The sequence below is a fragment of the Hylobates moloch genome, unplaced genomic scaffold, assembly GCF_009828535.3.
Source record: "Hylobates moloch isolate HMO894 unplaced genomic scaffold, HMol_V3 SCAFFOLD_22, whole genome shotgun sequence".
Taxonomy (NCBI): Eukaryota; Metazoa; Chordata; class Mammalia; order Primates; family Hylobatidae; genus Hylobates; species Hylobates moloch.
Genome location: NW_026652297.1, coordinates 22,961,603 through 22,987,827, shown reverse-complemented (window position 1 = coordinate 22,987,827; position 26,225 = coordinate 22,961,603). Strand labels below are relative to the sequence as shown.

General features: G+C 38.4%; 1 long non-coding RNA gene and 2 pseudogenes across 1 annotated transcript; all 3 read left to right on the top strand.

Annotated features, from left to right (window-relative positions):
* The first annotated feature begins 1,163 nt into the window (after window positions 1–1,163).
* On the top strand, window positions 1,164–1,881 carry LOC116461638 (phosducin-like protein 3; annotated as a pseudogene).
* Window positions 1,882–6,413: 4,532 nt separating this feature from the next.
* Window positions 6,414–7,324, top strand: LOC116462092 (inorganic pyrophosphatase-like; annotated as a pseudogene).
* Window positions 7,325–7,677: 353 nt separating this feature from the next.
* On the top strand, window positions 7,678–25,668 carry LOC131382265 (uncharacterized). The gene is made up of 3 exons (XR_009211570.1): window positions 7,678–7,771; window positions 12,064–12,164; window positions 25,625–25,668. It is a non-coding gene; the product is annotated as an uncharacterized LOC131382265 (long non-coding RNA).
* Window positions 25,669–26,225: the final 557 nt, after the last annotated feature.

Below are 26,225 nucleotides of genomic sequence, written 5' to 3'. Positions count from 1 at the left end.
TGCAACCTCCGCCTCCCAGGTTCAAGCAATTCTCCCGCGTCAGCCTCCTGAGTAGCTGCGATTACAGGCGCCTGCCACCACGCCCGGCTAATTTTTGTATTTTTTAAAGTAGAGACGGGGTTTCACCATGTTGGCCAGGCTGGTCTCAAACTTCTGACCTCAGGTGATCTGCCCACCTTGGCCTCCCAAAGTGCTGGGATTACAGGCATGAGCCACTGCGCCCAACCTTAAAGTTTCCTTTTTACAGTGAAAATCAAAAGGCTACATTTTATTATGAAATTCTAATTTTTTGCTTTGGTGAATGTTAAAATAATACATGCAAAATAATTTGGTACAAACTAAAATGGACACCTTTGTCAACAAATACGGGACTTTTTAACCAGTTTAAAATCTTTCAAACAAGGAAGTTCAGTGGAATTTGAATCCGTTTTCATAAGATTTATAGAAACCATTCCTGAGATTTTATTTTGAATCAAGAATTTGGACAAATTCTACTGTTTTACAAAGTTTGTTATGTAATTTGAATGGGTCCAAATATTTCTTTTTTACCAAGTCTCAGCATATGATTTTCACTAGGTTGTGTTTCAATAATAAAATGTATGAAGAATTGCACTTTTTTCAAACCGCCAAAGGTAAAATATGCAGATAAGATGTATTCCCAGGAGTAAATAACTTCTTTAACAGTAAAGCTGTGTAAGTAACAGAGTGACTCCTTTGACCAAAATTTTAAAAGGATTTGGCTAAGTTTCCTGAGAAAGATCACATGTGACATCCTGCTATATACAGGCAAGCATTTGCAGCTAAGGAATTGGAGCCAGAAGTGCACAAAATACTGCAAGATGTCATCAGTTTAGTTAATTTTATGTTTAAAAAAACTTTAAAATATAGTTAATTTAATTGTTTAGAATAAATTGAGAGAATAAATTAAACTCAATTTATATTTACTTACGGATGTATTTTCTACAGCACAGAGGTTTGCTTGTGGCAAAGTATTAAAAATTAGAACTAAAAACATATATTTACAAAATAGACAAGTGTTCCAAATATGCTAACCTTGTCTGTGATGATAACGGGGCTATCCATAGCATGCATGCTACCTCTCAAGTATTTTTTTAATATTAATAAACATGGTGGAGCAACTGGCTTGAGTGATTGGAAACAAGATGCAGGACCCCAACGCAGACACTGAGTGGAATGACATCTTACCAAAAAGGGTATCTTGCCCCCCAAGGAAAGTCTGAAAGAATTGGAAAAGGAGGTGGAAGAGGAGCAACGCATCCTCCAGCAGTCAGTGGTGATAACATATAAAGATAGAACTTTGAAAGAGCTGGAGGATCATGAAGATGAGTTTAATGAGGAGGATGAATGTGCTATTGAAATGTACACATGGCAGAGACTGGTTGAGTGGAAGCATCTAAACGGAAGAATATATTTGGAGAAGTTTTCGAGATCTCATGGAAGGATCATGTTCAAGAAGTTGCCAAAGCTGATGAGGGCTCGTGGGTCATCTTGCACCTTTACAAACAAGGAATTCCTCTCAGTGCCCTGATAAACCAGCACCTCAGTGGACTTGCCAGGAAGTTTCCTGATGTCAAATTTATCAAAGCCATTTCAACAACCTGCATACCCAATTATCCTGACAGGAATCTGCCCACGATATTTGTTTTCCTGGAAGGAAATATTAAGGCTCAGTTTTATTGTCCTCTGGTGTTTGGCGGCACACACCTGACAAGAGATGAGTTGGAGCGGAAACTGTCTGAATCTGGAGCAATTAAGATGGACCTGGAGGAAAACCCTAAGAAGCCGATTGAAGACATGTTGCTGTCCTCACTGCGGCGCTCTGTCCCCATGAGGAGGGACAGCGATTCCAAGGGTGACTGAGGCTGCAGCTGCTATCACATGCCGAACTGTCTTGTAACAAATTGTCTGGATTTTTTAAAAAAGGAAAAAGCAAGAATGAATCCTTCTGGTTTTTAGCTTTGTATAAATTATGTTTCAAATCTTTACATTTTAGAAATAATCATTGCTGGAACTGTTAAATATTTTGGAACTCTTTTAATTATAGTATTTCCTCTAAAAAATTAAAAACAGCTATTGGTATGGCAAAAATAAAAAATAAAAAATAACTTATCCCTTCAAGGTGAAAGTTAATGTTTCAATAATGAATTAGAAACAATTTTTTTTTTTTTTTTTTTTTTGAGACGGAGTCTCGCTCTGTCGCCCAGGCTGGAGTGCAGTGGCGCAATCTCGGCTCACTGCAACCTCCGTCTCCCGGGTTCATGCCATTCTCCTGCCTCAGCCTCCCGAGTAGCTGGGACTACAGATATGATTTAGATGCAAAAACAAGATAAATGCAATCATCATCAATTTTTTTAAATCTCCTATTAGCACATTCTAAAACGTTGGAAACGATTTTTAAACCAGTTTAAAATTCTTCTAAACAAAAAATTTCAGTGGAATTTGAACCCATTTTGATAACAATAAAACAACCGTAATATTGCCTAATTGTCTGTAAGAACTACTGATTGACATCAAAGAAGATGGAAATCTACTAGCCAAATTTTAACATAAGCATTTTCAAATTTGGTGAATGGGAATTACTTAAAACAGCCAGTAAGGAAATTCTTCCATTTGGATTTATGCGTCTTTGTAAGACATGTTTTTTAGTTGCAAAAACCATTACAACAAAGTGCTGAAAAGCTGAATTGAGAAACACATTTGAATGTTTTAACAGAAGTTAAAGAATTTTTTTAACAAAAGTTTGTAAAATAGTGATGCATACTCAAATATAATTATAATTTTAGTGACAGCAAAAACTTCTGTACTATTAATAATTTAAATAAAAATAAAGCAATGATTATCATTAGCATAGCTTTTTGTTTTGTTTTGTTTTTGTTTGAGACCGAGTCTCGCTCTGTCACCAGGCTGGAGTGCAGTGGCACGATCTCGGCTCACTGCAACCTCCGCCTCCCAGGTTCAAGCAATTCTCCTGCCTCAGCCTCCCGAGTAGCTGGGATTACAGGTGCATGACACAACACCCAGCTAATTTTTGTATTTTTAGTAAAGATGGGGTTTCACCGTGGTGGCCATGATGGTCGCGATCTCTTGACCTCATGATTGGCCCGCCTTGGCCTCCCAAAGTGCTGGGTTCTAGGCATGAGCCACCACACCCAGCCAGCTCAGCCTTTAGGGTTATAATTGGTATAGGTTTTATGATATACATAATAGATATTGACATTGTAGCTTGTCTATAACTTACAAATGAGTAAAAATACATATAGTGAGGATACACACTCAAAATTCTTCTACTAATGGGACATGCAAACAAAACTTTTGGAAGGCAGTGCTATTTGTGATGTATTTTGTGAATCCACAGCATCAGTGTAACATGTGACATTGTTGGAAATGCAAATTCTGGGGCTCCACCCTAAACCTACTGAATCAGAATCTCTGGGAGAGGGGGACAGGAATATGGTTTTTAACAACATCTCAAAGTGATTATCTAAAGCATGATACAGATCTAATCAAGACATTCCTCTTTAAAAGCTGCCTGCTGCTTATGAAATTGAAGCAGCCTTCTCACCATATGATTTAAAGGCTTTCCAAATACAGCGAAGCCTCCCTTAATGGCCTGTGTCTATGACTCCTCACCACTTTGGAAGCCCCAGGTATTCTTGGGTGTACCCTTCTCTTCTCTCCTCTTTTCTTCACCTGGAATTTCTCCCCAGTCCAATTACGTCTGCTTAACCAAAACCTTTACAATATTCAATGCCTACCTCAAAAGTTACCTATTCTAAGAAAATTTGCAGAATCTTAGTAAAAAAAAAAAAAAAACCTACATATTTTTCCCCCTATTCTTTTTTATAATGCCCATGGCATCTTGTTTGTTCATCTCTCCTTGGCCCATATTGCATCATGCATTATAACCATTTGCGTACTTATCTAATTCCTTCTAAAGATTGTAGGCTCCTAGAGAGAGACTTGCTTAATCTTTCTTTATACCCTAGCTTAGCACAGGCCTGGAAGGCTCTAATTGCTAGATACAGAATTGAAATAAAATTCCACAACTGAGCTCAGCCCACACTGTCTTCTTCCTTTATCACTCTACTGGGGACACTACCTCATCATGAAGAACCTGAATTTCTCAAGAACTTTCCACATACTTGGGTAACTCACTGGCTTTCTCTTCCCCTCAGATTGCATTTCTGAGTTGCACAATCTCTTCTGATCACTTAGTCATGATTGCAATTTAAACACTAGAAAGCAAATGATGATTAAAAAAAAAAAAAAGGTTGTCATGTTTGAGGTCTTACCAGTGCCAGGTACTGTACAAAGTGCTTTAGATGATCGCCTCATTCAGTCCTGACAAAACCTCTGCTTGGTGGATATATTACCACTCCCATTTTACCAGATGAGGAAACTGAGGTGCAGAAAGGGCTACTAGAGTAGTAAGGCCAGGATTGGAATCCCGGCTGGCTGACTGCAGAACCTGCAAAATCAACCTCTCCATTACCCTGCTGAGAATAGAAGATACTATTCCACAGCCATCCTTATATTAAATCCAATCCCTAGCCCTCCTAACCACATGAAAAAGCACATGCATTAGAGTCAATCTTGATGACAATATAAAAACTATGATTTTACTATGTAAATTCAATTTAAATCTAGATCAAAGAAATCTAAATTACTCTTCATTTAGGCTGTAATCTTATATTCCAAAGCTTAAATGCTTATAAGAAAGCTTTATCTAATTTAAGATTACTAGCTCAAATATAAGTACAGACTTAATACTACTTTTCCTCTAAAGTAATCAGTACAAAGAGTTCTATTCTTCCCATAGTAAAATATGTCATAGAACTTGAACTACTAGGCAATCACTATCTTTTCTTTATAAGAAAAAAAAAGCTTTTGAAATATGTACCATAACCTCTGAAAAATACAATTATCCTCCCAAAGAAATTAGGCATTTTTTTCTGACAAAAACTATGGGCAATTGATCTATAGTTCTTTTCTTCGTCAAAAAATTATTGTATATTGTGTAATGATCATTATAATTAAAAATTAAGATGGCTTGCAATAATTCCACCATTATTTGATTCAAAATCTTTATAAAATATTGGCATTTTCCAACATTTATTTTTCCTGTCTATGTTCCATTTAAGGCCAAATTTTCAAACCCAGCTGCCAAATTACACATATAATTACTGCATTTGCGCACAAAAATGTGATAATTGCTTACACAATTTCAGAGGCCAGCTTGAGGCTCCTTTCCAAATTTGTTTTACATGTACAGTGCGGTGTATGTAGTTTTATATGAAAATTGGAAAAGTAAAATTCATGGTTTGTCTGGGTGATGTGTGAAAATGGATACAAAATAAAGCCTTTCTATAAATGCCTGGGCCTGTCTTCATATTTTCTCCCAATAGACCTTTATAAAAGTCTTATAGAGCAGCTCAAACTTCAGCTAGTGTTGGAACAATGGCAATGAAAGGGGATTATGCCTGGTATAACGCCTTAAATAGTTCAGGTGCCCATTTTGTTGATCGACATATTGTCATGAGGCATTCTTCTGTCTATAAACTGCTCCCATCAACCTGGGCAAGAAAGATAAAGGTAATATAAGGCCCGCAATCATACAGTTAGCCCAGATGACACCAGCCTCAATAGGGCAGAGTAGTTGAGCACTGGTGGCTGGGGATTTACCCTTCCAGCCTTGCCTGACAGTTGATTTTACAGTTTGGCAAGCATGCACTATGGATATAGCTCACAATGGGTATTCCTAGTGGAAGCTTTGTTTCAAGAAAAGGCAAAGAAACAAGACCTAGCTAGTCATACACATTAGTGAGATGATCTAAGATATTTTTGTTTCAAAACAAAAGTGGGCGGAAAATTATGGCCAGTTGCACATGAACCAATACCTATCCTCAAAAGATCTACTTTCCAGACTCAAGGATTATGAATCTGATCTCTGACTATTACCAAATACCTGACTACAGAACTGACCAGAAGCAATTAGGTCAGAAGCCTATTAAATACTGAAGGAAGTTCTATTTGAGAAATCTCCAGCTATCTTCCATAGAGGTTATACTAATCTACATTCTCACCAACAGTGTAGAAGTATTCCCTTTTCTCAAATAACGAACAACCCCCATCAACACCCCCCACCCGCCACTGGGCATCTACCCAAAGGAAGAGAAATTGTTATATCCAAAAAAATCCTTCACTCTTATGTTTATTGTAGCACTACTCACAATAGCAAAGTCATGGAATCAACCTGTGTATCCATCAACAAATGATTGGATTAAAAAAAAAAAAAAACATGCTATAGAGTGCTCGCAGTGCGCAGGCGCAGGGCTCTCTCCTTGTCAGTCGGCAACGCCTGTGGGCCGGTGGCTCTGTGACAGCGGCGGTGGCTGGACTCTGGCACCATGAGCGGCTTCAGCACCGAGGTGCACGCCACGCCCTTCTCCCTGTAGTACCGAGTCTTCCTCAAAAATGAGAAAGGACAATATATATCTCCATTTCATAATATTCCAATTTATGCAGATAAGGATGTGTTCCACATGGTAGTTGGAAGTACCACGCTGTCTAATGCAAAAATGGAGATTGCTACAAAGGACCCTTTAAACCCCATTAAACAAGATGTGAAAAAAGAAAAACTTCATTATGTTGCGAATTTATTCCCGTATAAAGGATATATCTGGAACTGTGGTGCCATCCCTCAGACTTGGGAAGACCCGGGGCACAATGATGAACATACTGGCTGTTGTGGTGACAATGACCCAATTGATGTGTGTGAAATTGGAAGCAAGGTATGTGCAAGAGATGAAATAATTGGCATGAAAGTTCTAGGCATATTGGCTATGATTGACAAAGGGGAAACCGACTGGAAAATCATTGCCATTAATGTGGATGATCCTAATGCAGCCAATTACAATGATATCAATGATGTCAAATGGCTGAAACCTGGCTACTTAGAAGCTACTGTGGACTGGGTTAGAAGGTATAAGGTTCCTGATGGAAAACCAGAAATGAGTTTGCTTTTAATGCAGAATTTAAAGATAAGGACTTTGCAATTGATATTATTAAAAGCACTCATGACCACTGGAAAGCATTAGTGACTAAGAAAATGAATGGAAAAGGAATCAGTTGCATGAATACAACTGTGTCTGAGAGCCCCTTCAAGTGTGATCCTGATGCTGCCAGAGCCATTGTGGATGCTTTACCACCACCCTGTGAATCTGCCTGCACAGTACCAACAAATGTGGATAAGTGGTTCCATCACCAGAAAAACTTAAGGAGATTTCTCTGGAATACAAGCTGATATTGCTGCATCGTATTCATCTGGATGGGAAAAGTAGTAGATTTTCAAAGCTTTAAATTTGTAGAACTCATCTAACTAAAGTAAATTCTGCTGTGACCAACCCAATATACTCAGAATGTTATCTGTTTAAAGCATTTTTCAAATCTCAACTAAGATAACTTTGAGCACATGCTTAAATATCAAAGCAGTTGTCATTTGGAAGTCATTTGTGAATAGATGTGCAAGGTGAGCACATATTGGATGTATATGTTACCATATGTTAGGAAATAAAATTATTTTGCTGGAAAAAAAGTGGCATATATACATCATGGAATATTATTCATCCATAAAAAATAATAAAATAATGTCTTTTGCAGCAACATGGATGGAGCTGGAGACCACTATCCTAAGCGAAAGAACTCAGAAACAGAAAATCAAGTACCACATGTTCTCACTTATAAGTGGAAGGTAAACAGAGGGTACACATGGGCACAAAGATGGAAATAATAGACACTGGTGAATCCAAAAGAGGGGAGAGTGGGAGGAGGGTGATGGTCAAAAAATTACCTGTTTGATATAATGTCCACTATTCAGGTAATGGCTACACTAGAAGCCCAGACCCTACCATATGCAATACGTCCATGCAACAAACATGCACATGTACCCCCTGAATCTCTAAAAACAAAAAGTAATTGAAGGATGTTCTCCTGCCAAAGGCACCCTGAAAGTATCATATTATCCTCCTCAATGGCTAGTTGAAATAATCATAACTAACATTTCCTGAGCACTCAATATATGTTAAATAATGTTCTAAGAATTTTGCATGCATTCATTTCCTCTTTGCATGCTTACTAATTTTAAGAGGTAAGTACTATTAATGTTTTCGTTTTACATCTGAGAAGACTGAAGCACAAAGAGTTTAAGAAACTTGTTGAATGTCATACAATTAAAAAGTCCCAAATCCAGTATCAGAACCCAGGCATACAATTAAAAAGTAGCAAATCCAGTATTAGAACCCAAGTATACAATTAAAAAGTAGCAAATCCAGCCAGGCACGGTGGCTCACGCCTGTAATCCCAGCACTTTGGGAGGCTGAGGCGAGTGGATCACTTGAGGTCAGGAGTTTGAGACCAGCCTGGCCAATATGGTGAAATCCTGTCTCTACTAAAAATACAAAAATCAGCTGGACATAGTGGCACGTGCCTGTAATCTCAGCTGCTCCGGAGGCTGAGGCAGGGGAATCGCATGAACCTGGGAGGCAGAGGCTGCAGTGAACCGAGACTGTGCCAGTGCACTCCAGCCTGGGTGACAGAGCAAGACTCTGTCTCACAAAAAAAAAAAAAAAAAATAGCAAATCCAGCATTAGAACCTAGGCATTCTGACTCCAAAGCCTTTACTCTTAGCCCTAATAACATACTGCCTCTCAGACGGAGCCAAGGAAAAGAGTGGCCAAAGGATAGCCTCCTAAATAGAAGACCTTGAGCAGCCAGCATGACCATCCAAAGAATTCACTACTGGAATGTAGTCCCCATCGCTTCTGTCCAGCAGGAATGATACTGTCATAGACTAATGGCCACTGTGGGTTGTTTCCCACTCTTCTTTTTTCCAAATGGGATTCTTTTTTTAATTAAAGTTATCCTGTTCTTTCTTCATCCGTTTATATGGATTGTGTTATAGATGGATAACATATTATTAACAAAAGTCCCTAGACTATGAGAAGTTTCAGCCAGACATGAAAAAGAGGATCCCAAGTTACCCAGAGAATCAAAACTTGGAGCTAACACACTAAATCTTGAGTTGTTTCTAGTAGGAAAACATAGATGTTTCTGAGAGTATGGACAGGAAGAAGGATTTGCATGGGTACTGGCCAGCCAGTACCCATTGGTAAATTGGTAATTTATCCAGCAACCTATTCCCCCTTTCTAAAAATATCTACCTCTGTCTCAGATGGTTCATTGGCTTTGGGCACCTGAACCTCATGGCCAGTCCAAGAAATGAATGAGTCCTGATTAGTATGCGAATCAGAATAATCTTACCTTATCCTCACATCGACCTTGACATGACAACTAGCTTAAGAATGGTCAGTAACCCAATCCTACACCAATCAGTACATAGTACCTATTCACCATGATTGGTTCAGTTTAGTCCAAACAATGCAATGAACAAGGATTTTGTTCATTGGTCGGGGGAAAAGGTACCACAAAATCAGTCATGGAATGAAGGTGGACCTGGGTAGTAGAGTGAAAGAGAGAAGAAAAAAATACTAAAACTCGGTCCTTGGTGATATCACTGAACTAGATCAACCAATAATGAAACTCTTCCAACTCCTGGACTTCTGACGATATGAGCCAATAAGTCTCCTTTTCCACTTAAGCTAGTCTGAGTTTCGCTTTGTGTTAATTAATGGGTCCCTGAGTTCAGCAGAGGGTCTCAGGGGCTGAAACCAGACTCCTGAGGGAGCTCCAGCCTCTTCCTAGAGGTGAGTGTCTCTGCAGATGGAGCAACGGAGCACTTCTACAAGTGCTAGAGAAACTATAAACTAAATTTAGTTGCTGCTATAGAAAGGAATTTCTCCTGCCGAGATGAAGTAGCATCATTGGAGTGACGTTCAAAGGAACAAGCAGCAAAACTAGAACAGTAAGAAACAAATCTCTTTTTCCTCCTCCAACCTTGGAGTCACCCTGAAGTGCCTCCTTATTAGCAAAGCTTAACTGGGATCAGCTTGCAAAGCAGAAATGTGGTTTGTAGAGTCCCAATTCTACCATCACAAAGCAAGGGGAAGATTTGGAGCTTAGAGATAATAACCTAAATACTATCACAGAGCAATTCATTTTTACTGTGTGGAGGAGGAACGCATAGTCAGACTCTCAGAGAAGATAAAAATAAAAATAATCCAGTTCCTACGAGACATCTCCCATGCTTCTTACACCACCACCTATAAAAGCTTTTTGAACACTGTGAAGTATCATTTAAGGAAAAGTGCTATGGTTATTATTTCTTCTGGATGACAGATTTGAATAGGTCTTCCCTAACAGCTTGGGTGTGAAGAGCTGACCTGTTGACATCTCAGCAGCCATATTTGTATCTGAACTCTTACTTGCCAGAAACATCATAGTATTTCTGTTCCGACAGAAATGTGAGAATGCTTTTTCATCAAGAAACATCCTAGGCATTGTGATTTTTCTCCATAGATACTTATGGAGCCATCATTTGAACATCTCTATTTTCTCATGGTGCTGAAGGAGAAAATGTTGATTATAGAATATTCTGAAAATCACCCAGTGTGTATAAAGCTAATAAAAAGACATATTGTCATCATAGTAGGAGTTTCAAAGAGGTAATAATTGTGGCTTCACTGTGCCTATATGTTTGGCAGTCTTTCTTTTGTATAAAATGTCTGTTCGCTCCATTGTCCACATCTTTGTTGACTGAGTTAGGACAGATTTAATAAGAAAATTTATATTCTTATACCAATTTTGGCAGCTCTAATGACATAAAAGTCTTTCTGATGTTTTTCCTAGGGCAGTCAAAAGCAGTAGTCAACCAGAAACAGCATTCAGAAACTTCTTTTAACTGCCAGATTGGAAGATCAGCCTTAGACCAGTGATTCAAACTCCAGTATTTCTAAATGAGACGTAAAGGATAGGTATATCATTTAGCATATAACTTGATGGCTTATTCTGGAAAAATTCTTCAGGATCATTGGGGATGTGCAAATCAGAGGGGAAAAGTGACAATCATCTTAGCCTCTCACAAGCCTAGAAGTGACATAAAAGGCAAAAAGAAAAAGAAAGAAGCAAACCTATTTCTAGATCTAAGGGTTAACCTAAACATCTCCCCAAAAAGGAGGGATAATTTAAAGTGGTAAATGCAACTCAGTCACTAAGCAAAGTCATATCACATCCATTCAATGTCCTACACATGTGTAGTTCACAGAATGCAAACATATAATAAACGCCTGAGAATTTAAATTGCTTACATCACAACTATTGCCCAAGTGGCCCATGTTTGGTTGAGAGGTCATTAAACAGGGAGTAATAATTAAAAGTGTGGGCTCTTGGACCGAGTTGCATAAATGCAAAACTGGGTGTTTCTTATTAATAAACTCTATGATATTGGGTAAATTATTCAATTGTTTGTGCCTCAGTTTCTAATTTGTAAAATGGGAGGATAATATGCCTACCTCAAATTAATTGGGGAAAATAGAATGCCACAAAAATACAGTGGCTTAAAGATGATACAAGTTTCTTTCTCATGTGGCAGCCCCCAGTGGATCCAGTAGTGGAGAGGTTCTGCTCTACTCATCCATTCACACACCCAGGTGCCCTCCATCTTGCTACTCTACCTTCCCCTAGGTCATTGTCCTCATCTTCTTTGTGGAGGTTGGGTCATAGAATTCCAGCTCGAAGGAATGGAAGTAGAACACTGGCCCAGGACAAAGGGATTTTCTTTTAAGGAGGTGACCTATAGTTGCACTCACCATTTACACTCACATATTGGCCCTAGCATATTCATGTGCTTCAAAGGAAGCTGGGAAATATAGTGGCTAGTTGGAAGGCCATGTGTCCAGCTGTATTGTTTTGGGAAAAGGGAGAAATGGATTTTAATGGGCAAGGAGAGTCTGTCATCCTACCTCATAAGGTTGCTATGAAATAAATGAGATAAAGCACTTAGAAGAACTTAGACATTTAGTGAGTGTTCTATAATAGCTAAATATTGGTATTGCCAGGTTAACAAGCTCCTCTTTCTCCTTGTTTCAGGTGCAATTCCCTTTTTAATGTTAGCCATTTGACTTTCTTTGGCCAATGAAATGTTCATGGCAGCGACAAGTATCATTTCCGGACAGAAGGATTAATAGTTGGTATGCCATTCACCCTGTTTTTGTGTTTGTTTTGTTTTGCTTTCCCCTGCCATGGTAATCATGGAAGCACTTGTCAGCCTGGATCCCTGAGTAAATATCATGAGAGGGGCCACCTGAAAACTCACAGATATGTAACATGAACAAGAAGTCACTGAGATTCTAGGACTGTTTGTTACTGCAGTATAACCTAGCTCATCTTGACTAATACATGAAGGCTCTGGGACATTTGTCAGAGAAGGAATTTTAGAAGGCTCCTTCACCTTAGAGTTTTGGAACGTCAATTAATATCATTAAAAGTAAACATGAAAACTGGCTGATAAGCTTATGCATCCCTTAGCTACTGTGAAATCATAGTTGATTAAACTGAGATACCATAGGTGTTAATGACTATGTATGCAAGACAAACCAGTCTACATGGGCTTGATATTATACTATAGAAACATGTTCACTGATTGCAAAGGTCTTCCTTCCAAGACTGCATCTGAAAGCAAACTGACATTTAGAATCTTCTGATTCACCTCCCCTGAAATAGAGAAGATTGCCATCTGGCCACAGCTGTGAAAATGCCAACATCAAGGGATAGGTCCTGAATGGAAATTCGGGCCCTGTGAAATTTTTTCACTTCCTTAAATTTGGATTTTAGTATTTCTTCCAGATGAATCCAGTATTAGCAATTCAAAGAATATCATGTAGCTGTTAAAGATTGTATTCACCTGCAAGAACCTACAGAGCAGATAGTGTAAGTGGCTTGTTAGGATGATAGACATAAAACCATTGCAGCTATTACTTATGATCATTTACCACATTAATTAGCGAGGTATTAAGTGTTCTACCCACATAATCTCATTTAATCTTCACATCAGTCTTTTTAAGGCAGATACTACTAGTAGTCCCATTTTACAATTGAGGAAACATGAGCTTAGAAAAGTTACATAGACATTTATTTTCTTGCTCATGTTACATGCCCATGGGTTATGTAAAATGACTAAAGTCAGCAGTCCATGAAAGATGTAATTGGAATGTGAACTCAAGCATGTGACTCCAAAGCCCGTTTGTTGAGCCAATAAGCTGTACCTCCAAGTGAACATAACAAGTGTTAGAACTGAGATTCGTACAAAGATCTGTGGGAGCAAAGAAACAGCAAAGTACGTAGATTAATCAAGGAAAGATTCATTGACAGTTAGATTCCTAGTTGATAGGAATTGGCCACATAGAAAAGGGGGAAGGACATTCTAGCAAAAGAAAAAGTTGTACTTCTTCTAAACAGCTGATTTATTATTAGTATTATAGTCACAGTGACTCTTAAAACTAACCAAGTTTCCACCTTTACATTGGCTGCCAGGGAACTCACGGTCACATTTATAATACTTCTTCAGCAACTATATGGAACCTAATGATATAAGAATTTGTATAGTGACCAAACTTTTATCAGCATTCCACACCCACTTTTTCTCTTTACCCAATTTTTTTATCTTTTTATGTTTTATCCTATATTATTATAAATCTTTTATAAGTATCCTCAGATTCAGATTTTTTTTGGAACAATGAGGCATATAGATAAATAAATTCATTAATAAAAAAATAAATGTTTTTATTTTTCTAACGTCTTCCTCAGATTCATTTTGTAACAATAAAGCAAAAACATAAATAAATACGGACAGACAGACAGACAGTGCTTTTCCCATAACAAGGCCATGAATTCCTAAAATATAGAGCATCCATGTATCAGGCTAGCAAAACTTCAAAATTTAATAATATCCTCTGTTGGTAAGGCTATGGGGAAATAGTCAATCTCATACAGTGCTGGTAGAAATGTAAGTTAATAAACCTATGGAAAGCAATTTGGTAATAGCTATCAAAATTAAAAATTCATAGGACCACTGACCTGGCATTTTCTCATCTAGATATTTATCCTAGAGATACACTGGTAACCATACAAAATGACTATGTACAAAGTTACTCTCTTCAGCCTCATATCTAATAACAAGAGACTGGGAAGCAAAATTAACATCCAATAAAGGAATGGTTAAATAAATTACTTTTTTCAGTTCTCAAACGTTTTTAGATCTTTGAAATGCTCATGGTATATAGACACTGGCCTACAATGTACAATGATCAAATTGGCCCTAACAGAGCCAATAAGCTCCATCTTCATGCCACTTTACCACAGTGCCTTATTATACTGCCAGGTCATTTTCTGCTGCATATAAGGAAAGAAAATAACTTGCCAGTAAATAAATAGCTGCATTGTTTTCATTCATTCAATGCATTCATTCATTATCTATCAAATATTTACAGCACCTACTCTGTGCCAAGTACTCTAGTAGGCATTTTTTAGGTCAGAGATCCAATATGCACATATTTACAGACCACAGTGATTACTGACTGGTAAGAAATGAATCAGAAAATCCATGCTGAGTCAGAGCAAGATGGCCAAATAGAAGCCTCTACCGATTGTCCCCCTTGCAAGAACATCAAATTTAACAACTATCTATACATCATAAGATGTGTAGATGTGTAGCACCATCATAAGAATCAAAAACCAGTTGAACAATCACAGTACCTGGTTTTAACTTGATATCACTGAAAGAGACACTGAAGATGGTAGGAAAAATAATCCTGTATACCAACAACACCACTCCCCCATCTCCCAGTAGCAGCCACATGGCATAGAGAATCTTCTGCACTTGTGGGAGGGAGAGCACAGTGACTGTGGGACTTTGCAATAGAACTCAGTTGGGCCCAGTCACAGCAGAAAGCAACACCAGGCAGAACTCTGCAGACACCTACAGAGGGAGCATTTAGGCTAGCCCTAGCCAGAGGAGAATCGTCCATCCCAGTGGTCAAAACTTAAGTTCTGGCAAGCCTCAACACGATGGGCTAAATGGCTCTAGGGTTCTAAATAAACTTGAAGTCTAGGTCACAAGAACTGCAACTCCTGGGGAGGTCCTAGTGCTGTGCTAGGCTTGGAGTCAGTGGACTTAGGGGGCACATAACCTAGTGAAATACCAGGTGAGGCAGCCAAGAGAGTGCTTGTGCCACCTTTTCTCCAGCCTCAGGTAGTGTAGCTGGCAGTTCCAAAAGATTTTTTCTTCTGCTCGAGGGAAGGAGAGGGAAGAATAGAGAAGATTTTGTCTTTCAACTTGGATACAAGCTCAGTCACAGTAGGATAGGGCATCAGGCAGAGTCCTGAGGCACCCATTCCAGGCCCTCACTCCCAGATGACATTTCTAGACACACCCTAGGCAAGAACGGAACCTGCTGCTTTGAAGGGAAGGACCTAGTCCTGGCAAGATCAATTACCTGCTGACTAAAGAGTCAGCAATGGTAGCTAGGACTCACCATGGGCCTTGGATGAGACTCAGAGATGTGCTGGCTTCAGGTGTGACCCAGCACATTCCCAGTGTGGTGGCTACAGAAAGAGACTCCTGCTGGAGAAAAGCAAAGAGAAGAGTAAAGGGGACCTTGTCTTGCAGCTTAGGTATCAGCTCAGCCACAGTGGGATAGAGCATCAAGTGGGCTCTTGGGGTCCCTGATTCCATGCCTTGGCTCTTGGATGGTATTTCTAGACCTGCCTTGGGCCAGAGGGGAGCCCACTACCCTGAAGAGTGAGTCTGTTAGGCCTGAAAGCATTTACAACAAGATGACCAAAGAGCCCTTGGGCCCTAAGTGATATTCAGTGGTAGCCTGGCAATACTCCCCACAGACCTGTAGTGGTGGTGGCCATAGGGTAAGACTCCACTGCTAATGGAAAGAGGGAGCAAGAGTGGGAAGGACTTCATCTTAGGACTTGTGTGCCAGCTCAGCTGCAATAGAATAGAGCACCAGGTAGATTCTTAAGGTTTCCAACTCCAGGCCCTAGGTCCCAGACAGCATTTCTGGACCCACCTGGGGCCAGGGGGAAGTTTCTACCCTGAAGGGAAGGACACAAGACTGACTGGCTTCGCCACCTGCTGATTGTAGAGACCTAGGGCCTTGAGCAAACACGAGCAGTAGCCATATAGTGGCTACAACGGCCTTTAGTGAGATCCAGTGCTATGCTGGCTTCAGGTATGACCTAGCAGAGTTGCAGTGGTGGTGGCCACAGGGGTGCTTGTGTCGCCCCTCCCCCTAGCTCCAAGAAGCTCAGCACAGAAAGAGACAGACTCTGGTTATTTGGGAAAAACTTAGGGAAGAGAATAAGAGTCTCTGCCTAGTAATCCAGAGAATTCTTCTGGATCTTATCCAAGATCACCAAGGTGGTACCTATGTAAGACTGCAAGAAACATAGCATTACTGGACTTGGGGAGTCCCCTAATGAGGATATGGCTGCAGTGACCAAAAAGATCACAACACCAAACTCCCTTCAAATACCTGGAAAGCCTTCCCAATAAGGATGGGTACAAACAAGCCCAGACTGTGAAGACTACAATAAATATCTAACTCTTCAATGCCCAGACACAGATGAACATCCACAAGCATCAAGATCATTTAGGAAAACATAACCTCACAAAATGAACTAAATAAGTCACCAGGGAACAATCTAGAGAGACAGAGATATGTGACCTTTCAGATAATTCAAAAAAGATGTTTTGAGGAAACACAAAGAAATTCAAGATGACCCAGAGAAGGAATGCAGAATTCTATCAGATAAATTTAACAAAGAGATTGAAATAATTAAAAAGAATAAATCAGAAATTCTGGAGTTAAAAATGCAATTGACATCTTGAAGAATGCATCAGAGTCTCTTAATAGCAGAATTGATGAAGCAGAAAAAAATTAGTGAGCTTGAATACAAGCTATTTGAAAATACACAGACAGAGGAGAGAAGAGAAAATAAAAAAAATAAAAAACAATGAAGCATGCCTACAAACTCTAGAAAATAGCCCCAAAAGGGCAAATCTAACAGATACTGGCCTTAAAGAGGAGGGAGAGAGAGAGAGATAGGGAAAGAAATTTCATCCAAAGGGATAAAAACAAAGAACTTTCCAAATCTAGAGAAAGATATCAATAGCCAAGTACAAGAAAGTTATAGAACACCAAACAGATTTAGCCCAAAGAAAACCACCTCAAGGTATTTAATAATCAATCTCCCAAAGGTCAAGGATAAAGAAAGGATCCTAAAAGCAGGTAGAGAAAAAAAAAAAAACAAATAACATACAATGGAGCTTTAATACATCTGGCAGCAGGCTTTTTAATAGAAACCATACAGGCCAGGAGAGAGTGGTATGACATATTTAAAGTGCTGAAGATAAATAATTTTACCCTACAATAGTATAGTGGGTGAAAATATCCTTCAAACATGAAAGGGAAATACAGACTTCCCAGACAAACAAAAGCTGAGGGATTTCAACAACACCAAACCTGTCCTACAAGAAATACTAAAGAGAATTCTTTAATCTGGAAAAAAAAAAAAAAAAAAGGATTTTATTGAGCAATAAGAAATTATCTAAAGGTAGAAAACTCACTGGTAATAGTAAGTACACAGAAAAACACAGAATAGTATAACACTGTAATTGTGGTGTAAAAACTACATATAGGTAGAATAGAAAGACTAAAAGATGAACTGATAAAAATTAAAGAAGTTAAAACATACAACCGAAGACAATCACCTTCCCCAAAAGGAAGACAGGAATGTAAGAAGGAAGAGGAGACTACAAAACAACCAGAAAACAAATGACAAAAGGGCAAGAGTAAGTCCTTACTTATCAATAATAACATTGAATATAAATGAACTAAACTCTCCAAAGGACATAGAGTACCTAAATGAATTTTTAAAACACTGAGTGATCTGTTGCCGACAAGAAATACATTTCACTTATAAAGACACACATAGGCTGAAAATAAGGGGATGGAAAATAATATTTCATGCGAATGGAAACCAAAAATGAGCAGGAGTAGCTATAGAGTAGCTATACTTATATCATACTAAATAGATTTCAAGACAAAAAATGTAAAAACAGGCAAAGAAGTTCATAATGATAAACTGGTCAATTCAGCAAGAAGATATAATGATTGTAAATATATATTCATCCAACACTGGAGCACCCAGATAGATAAAGCAAATATTATTAGAGTTAAAAAGAGAGATATGCCCAAATACAGTAACAGCTGGAGACTTCAACACCCCACTTTCAGCATTGAACAGATATCCCAGACAGAAAATCAACAAAGAAACATCAGTCTTAATCTGCACTATTGACCAGATGGACCTAATAGATATTTACAGAACATTTCATCCAACTGCTGCAGAATACACATTCTTCTCCTCAGCACATGGATTGTTCTCAAGTATAGACCATATGTTAGGCCACAAAACAAGTCTTACAACATTCAAAAATTTGAAATAATATCAAGTATCTTCTCTGACCACATGGAATAAAAATAGAAATCAATAATAGGAGGAATTTTGAAAACTATACAAATACATGGAAATTAAATAATATGCTCCTGAATGACCAGTGGGTCAATGAATAAATTAAAAAGAAAATTGAAAAATTTCTTGAAACAAATATTAATGGAAATACAACATATCAAAACCTGTGGGATATAGCAAAAGGACTACTAAGAAGTGAGTTTATAACTATTAAGTGCCTACATCAAAAAAAGTAGTAAAACTTCAAATAAACAACCTAATAATGCATCTTAAAGAATTAGAAGAGCAAGAGAAAAATCAAACATCAGTAGAAGAAGATAAATAATATACATCAGAGCAGGAATAAATGAAATTGAAATGAAGAAAATACAAAAGATCAATGAAATGAAAAGTTGGTTATTTGAAAAGATAAAATTGACAAATCTTTAGCCAGAATAACTAAGAAAAAAAGAGAGAAGACCCAAATAAATAAAATCAGAAATGAAAAAGGAGACATTACAGTTGATATTGCAGAAATTCAAAAGACTGTTAAAGGTTACTACGAGCAATTATATGCCAATAAGAAAAACCTAAAAGAAATGGGTAAATTCCTAGACACATACAACTTACCAAGATTGGGCCATGAAGAAATCCAACATGTGAACAGACTAATAACAAGTAAGGAAATCAAAGCTGTAATAAACAAAAATATCCCAGTAAAAAAAAGCCCAGGACCTGATAGCTTCACGGTTGAATTGTACCAAACATTTAATGAAGAACTAATATCAATCCTACTCAAACTATTCCAAAAAATAGAGCAGGAGAGAATACTTCCAAACTCATTCTATGAGGCCAGTATTATACTGATAGAAAAAACAAAGACACATTGAAAAAAGAAAATGAAAGGCCATTATCCACAAATATTGATGCAAAAATCCTCAACAAAATACCAGCAAACTGAATTTAACAACGTATTAAAATGATCATTCATTGTAGCCAAGTGGGATTGATCCCAGGGATGCAAGGATGGTTCAACATATGCAAATCAATCAATGTGATGCATCATATAGGCAGAATGAAGGACAAAAACCACCATGTGATCATTTGAATTGATGCTGAAAAAGCATTTGATAAAGTTCAACATCCGTTCGTGATAAAAAACTGTCAAAAAACTGGATGTAGAAAGAACATGTCTTAACATAATAAAAGCCATATATGACAGACTCACACCTAGTATCATGCCGAATGGGGAAAAGCTGAAAGCCTTTCCTGTAAGATCTGGAACCAACAGGGATGCCTTTTTTCACCACTGTTATTCAACATAGTACTAGAAGTCTTAGCTACAGCAATCAGACAAGAGAAAGAAATAAAGGCATCCAAATTGGAAAGGAAGAAGTCAAATTATCATTGTTTGCAGATGACATGACCTTATATTTGGAAAATCCTAAAGAATCTACAGGAAAACTATTAGAACTAATAAACAAATTCAGTAAAGTTGCAGAATACAGAATCAATGTGCAAAAACCAATAGCATGTCTATATGCCAATGGGAAACAATCTGAAAAAGAAATCAAGAAAGTAATACCAGTAAAATAAAATTAAGTACCTAGGAATTAATTTAACCAAAGAAGTGAAAGATCTCTACAATGAAAACTACAAAGCATTGATGAAAGAAATTGAAGAGAACACCCCAAAAATGAAAAGATATTCTATATTCATAGATTGGAAGAATCAATATTGCTAAAATGTCCATATTACCCAAAACTATCAACAGATTCAATCCAATCCCTATTTTAAAAATGACATTCTTCACAGAAATGGAAAAAACAATCCTAAAATGTATATTAAACCACTGAAGACCCAGAATAGCCAAAGCTATCCTATGCAAAAAGAACAAAACTGGAGAAATCATATTACCTGACTTTAAGGTATACTACAGAGCTATAGTAACCAAAATAGCATGGTACTGGCATAAAAATAGACATATAGACTAGTGGAACAGAATAGAAAACCCAGAAGCAAATCCACACATCCATAGTGCATTCATTCTTTACAAAGGTGCCGAAAACTTACATTGGGCAAAAGGCAATCTCTTCAATAAATGGTGCTAGGAAAACTGGATATCTACATGCTGAAGAATGAAACTGGATCCCTTTCTTTCATCATATACAAAAATAAAATGAAAATGAACTAAAGACATAAATATAAGACCTCAAATCATGAAACTACTACTACAAAAAAAATTTGAGAAAACTCTCCAGGACATTGCACTGGGCAAAGATTTTGTGAGTAATACTCCACAAGCACAGGAAACCAAAGCAAAAATTGACAAATGGGATTACATCAAGTTAAAAAGCTTCTGCACAGCAAAAGAAACATCAACAAAGTGAAGAAACAACCCACAGAATGGGAGAAAATATATGCAAACTATTCATCTGACAAGGGACTAATAGCCAGAATATATAAGGAGTTCAAACAATTCTATCAGAGAAAAATTTAATAATCTGATCAAAAAATGGGCAAAAGATCTAAATAGACATTTCTCAAAAGAAGACATACAAATGGCAAACAGGTATATCAAAAGGTACTCAACATCATTTATCATCAGAGAAATGCAAATCAAAACTGCAATGAGATATCATCTTGCCTCAGTTAAAATGGCTTATATCCAAAAGACAGGCAATAACAAATGCTGGCAAGGAAGTGGTGAAAAGGGAATCCTTGTACACTATTCATGGGAATGTAAATTCATCCAACCCCTATGGAGAACAGATGGGAGGTTCCTCAAAAAACTAAAAATAGAGCTACCATATGATCCAGCAATTCCACTCCTAGGTATATACCCCAAAGAAAGGAAATCAGTATATTGAAGAGATATCAGCACTCCCATGTTTATTGCAGCACTATTCACAATAGCCAAGATTCAGAAGCAACCTAGCTGTCCATCAACAGATGAATGGATGAGAAAAATGTGGCACATATACGCAATAGAGTACTATGCAGCCATAAAAAAAAAGAATGAGATCCTATCATTTGCAACAGCATGGATGAACTGGAGCTCATTAAGTGAAATAAGCCAGGCACAGAAAGACAAACTCCGCATGTTCTCACTTAACTTGTGGGAGCTAAAAATTAAGACAAGTAAAATAATGTGGACAGAAAATAGAGGGATTGTTACCAGAGGCTGGGAAAGATAGTTGGGGGAGGGGAGTAGAGATGGTTAATGGGTTCAAAAATAGAAAGAACGACTAAGATCTGATATTTGATAGCACAACAGAAGGACTACAGTTAATAATTTAATTGTACATTTTAAGATAACTAAAATGATATAATTGGATTGTTTATCACACAAAAGAAAGGGTAATTGCTTAAGGTGATAGATACCCGATTTGCCAGTGATGTGATTATTACACACTGTACGCGTGTATCAAAATATCTCATGTACTCCATGAATATATATATCTATTATGTACCCATAAAAATTAAAAATAAAAAAACATTTTTAAAGAAAATCTGTGGTGTGTACAACTACTAGGCATAAGTTTCAGATGTAAGTCAAGCAAAGGCAGAGAATTAATTCAATCCTTTATTCCTTTCATAAGACTGATGATGTAACTTGAGAAGAATTCAATTTAAACAGTTCAAAATTATGTAATTAATTACATTTGTTTTCAATTTCTATTACCAAGTGATCCAATACCATTATCATAATATTTGGAAGACATGACAATAGTGGGTTTTTGGAAGCTATGTTCCTGATGCTCTATCAGCTCATGGCCCTAGTATAAATTCAACTGATATTGGACAGGAGGTGATTAAACGGAATGTCCCAGTCTACCACTCCCTGCAGAATGTTTGACAGTGTTACAGAAGTGACATGCTTTCCAAATCGAAAAAATTTGTATTCAGTTTATACTCCAGTAAGAAGAGATCTGTTCCTGCAGTAACAATGGTATGTTGCAGAAAGAATACAACCACCAAAGAGTACAGTTTGTAGAGATAGTACATAAGTATCTCTATGAGTGCCTAGGTGGGATTTTGATAGTATTTTGGTGGTATTATCATCTGGCACTCAGGAACTCATTTATTCAGCAAACATTATTGAGTTCCTATTATGTGCCAGGTACTGTGTTTGGCATTAGATCCTACGGGAGTAAACAAAACAAGCATGATCCTTGCCCTTAAGAGTGTGGGAGTCTAATAGCCTGACTCTTTCCCTGCTGGGTGCCCCTACCATGCTGTGATATGCCTGCATCAGCTACACAAAGAAGCAGCCTGTTATTAGCACCTTATTGGTGCCTGATGTCCCAATGCACAGCCTTATAAATGTGGGTTGGACTGCTCAAATGCTGAGATTCTGCCCTGCTTCCAATATGTCTAAGCATTGTACATAACACAATCAAAAACAATAAGGACTACCACAATACTCTGCACTCTATGATAAACCAAAAACAACAGGCTCGTATTATTAGTTATCTACATTATAAATTAACCTGAAATTAAGTAGCTTAACAGAAAACATTTATTTTCTCACAGTTTCTTGGATTTCTCAGAAATCCAAGAGTAGCTTAGGTGAGTGGTTCTGGATCAGGGTCTCTCATGAGGTTGCACTTACATTTTTGTCTGGGGCTGGAGGATCCACTTTCAAGGTGGCTCACTCACATGCCTGATGAGTTAGTGCTGGTTGTAGGAGGTTTCAGTTTCTCACCACATGATCTTCCCATAGGGCTGCTTGAGTGCCCCCTTGACTTGACAGCTGGCTTCCTCCAGAGGTAATGATCCAAGAGCAAACAAGGTGGAAGCTACAATGTTTGTAATGACCTAACATCAAAAGTCACTCACCATCTCTTCTGCCACATTCTATTATTCAGAAGCAATTCATTAAGTCTGGCCCACAATCAATTGAAGAAAAATGAGGCTCCACCATTTGAAAGGATGTTTCAAAGAATTTGTAGACAGATTTTTTTTTTTTTTTTTTTTTGAGACAGGGTCTCACTCTGTCACCCAGGCTGGAGTGCAGTGGCGCAATCTCAGTTCACTGCAACCTCCACCTCCCAGGTTCAAGCGATTCTCCTGCCTCAGCCTCCCAAGCAGCTGGGATCACAGGCATGAACCACCACGTTCAGCTAATTTTTGTATTTTCTTAGCGGAGATGGGATTTCACCATGTTGGCCAGGCCTGGTCTCGAACTCCTGACCTCAAGTGATCCGCCCACCTCAGCCTCCCAAAGTGCTGGGATTATAGGAGTGAGCCACCACGCCCGGCCTGTAGACAGATTTTAAAACCACCATGATCATCTTGTATGCTTCTAGTCCCTAAAATAATAAAGTCTTTAATGGTTCCTGTAAACACGTAACTCTAACAAAAATAATTTTATCTCTAACTTTGCCTAAGCTGGTGTCTAAAGATGTATCATGACCTTTGTGGATATAACCATGTGAGCAAATTGCTTTTTTTGTCATAGATTAATAAATTATTGGTAACTGATAATTTAGCAGTCTTTCCTCTAAGTAATAGTTATGTTTTTCTTATCATTGACTAGTCAGCCAGTCCTTCTGAACTCTGACTCCTTGCACTCTTTGCAAGTTAATTTTCTTTCATTTTCTAAATATCTTGATCTCTGAGCATTCCTTTGGCAATGTGTGAGTAGAGCCTTCCATCTCTAACTTCCATTTCTTCCTACCAGCCACACAGAGGAAGAAAGTTATGAGAAATGAAAAATGAGATGGTCCAAGCGAGAGCAGAGAGTGGCAGGAGTCTTCAGAGGGCAATCTAGGCTGGCCCAGTTCAGAGACTCTTCTAATCACACTGATTTCTCTTAGTGAAGGGAAACTGGGAATTGGACTTAGAACCTATAGTATATACTTTATCATGCATTGGATAAAACAGGATGAGAAAGACATCTATAGTTCTCATTACAAAATTCTCAACAAATCCTCTTGTTGCCTTCAAAGTTAAAAATGCTTCCAAGAAATATTATCTACTGTTGTACATCCCTGGTAGTCCTTCCCCAAGCTAAGATTTTGGCGGTCAGAGGGGGCAAACCACAGGTGATAAATACCAATCATATTCACATATTCATATTCATCTTTTAATAGTCTTTCTGTATTTGGAGGAATTCCCATGTTATGAGTCCCACTTCCCCGATGGAGTCAGAATTCAAATTCCAAGCCTCCCTGCAGTTAAGACACAGGCAAACAACCCAGGCTCCCCCAAGGGTCCACTCAACAGACACTACAACCTTAGATTTCAACTCAGAAGCATTCATGAGGACAGAGGCTCAGTGTGAAACTTCAATTTTGCTGGTACAGTGGTGCTGGAAGCATCTGGTTTTCAGTGGTGGCAGCAGCAGTTTCTAAGTTTTGCAAGATTTAGTGCCTGGCCCAGAAGTAACCTCTATGGAATGGCAGCAGTGATGAAGATGTAGATTCCTCTTTTGCAAATGAGGCAGCAGCAATGGAAGCAGTTTCCTTATCAGGCATATCCTGCAGCATAGTTTTTGTCATTGCTCAATGCTGGCCTAGCCTCAGTCCTGACTCTCCAGCTATCCCAACAATTCTTGGGCAATCCAATCATCTTTTGTTAAGTCACCCTCTAATTGCTTGCAGCTAAGATTTTTAAATGACATACCAGTTGAACAGCCCCTTCAGAATACTTTGCACTCAAAGTATTGTGTAGGTTAATCACTGTCATTTTTCTGAAGGGTCATACTCTGTCAGGTAGGCATTCAGGCTATAACAATGCTGCCCATGTAAAGATTTTTCCCAAGGGAGGAAGCATTTTCTCCACAGGCCATTTACAAGTCTAATTAAATAACTACAAATTCTCTGGATCAATTTGACATTCTTTATTAGCGACATTACAGTTGATACTTTATAATACTTTAATAAGCCCTAAAGAAAGTCTGATATGGTTTGGCTCTGTATCCCCACCCAAATCTCATCTTGAATTGTACTCCCATAATTCCCACGTGTTGTGGGAGGGACCTGGTGGAAGATAAGTGAGCCATGGAAGCAGTTTCTCCCATGCTGTTCTCGTGGATAAGTCTCACAAGATCTGATGGTTTGATAAAGGGATACTTGTTTAACTTGGCTCTCTTTCTCTCTCTTGCCTGCTGCGATGTAAGATATGCCTTTCACCTTCCGCCATGATTGTGAGGCCTCTCCAGCCATGTGGAACAGTAAGTCCAATTAAACCTCTTTCTTTTATAAATTGCTCAGTCTCAGGTATGTCTTTATCAGCAGCATGAAAACAGACTCATACAAAGTCCCAAAGCCTTGAGTGTGAGCCTAAAAAGTACTGGCCAGGTGCTTTCCTCTCCCAACCAGCCCTATCCCCGAGTCCAGAGCACCAATTCCCCAAGTCCCCAGTGGCAAGGGAGGGGACTTTAGTAAGAGTAAAGAGATGGAGTGGGCCCTGCCATGACACTCATCCAGGCAGATATTCAAAATACTTAACCACTGGCATAACTCAGGAACATCCCATTGACACACACCAGAAGTTTTTTGGTTTTGTTTGTTTGTTTGTTTGAGACAGAGTCTTGCTCTGTCACCCAGGCTGGAGTGCAGTGGCGTGATTTTAGCTCACTGCAAGCTCCACCTCCTGGGTTCACGCCATTCTCCTGCCTCAGCCTTCAGAGTAGCTGGGACAGGTGTCCGCCACAACACCCGGCTAATTTTTTGTATTTTTAGTAGAGATGGGGTTTCATCATGTTAGCCAGGATGGTC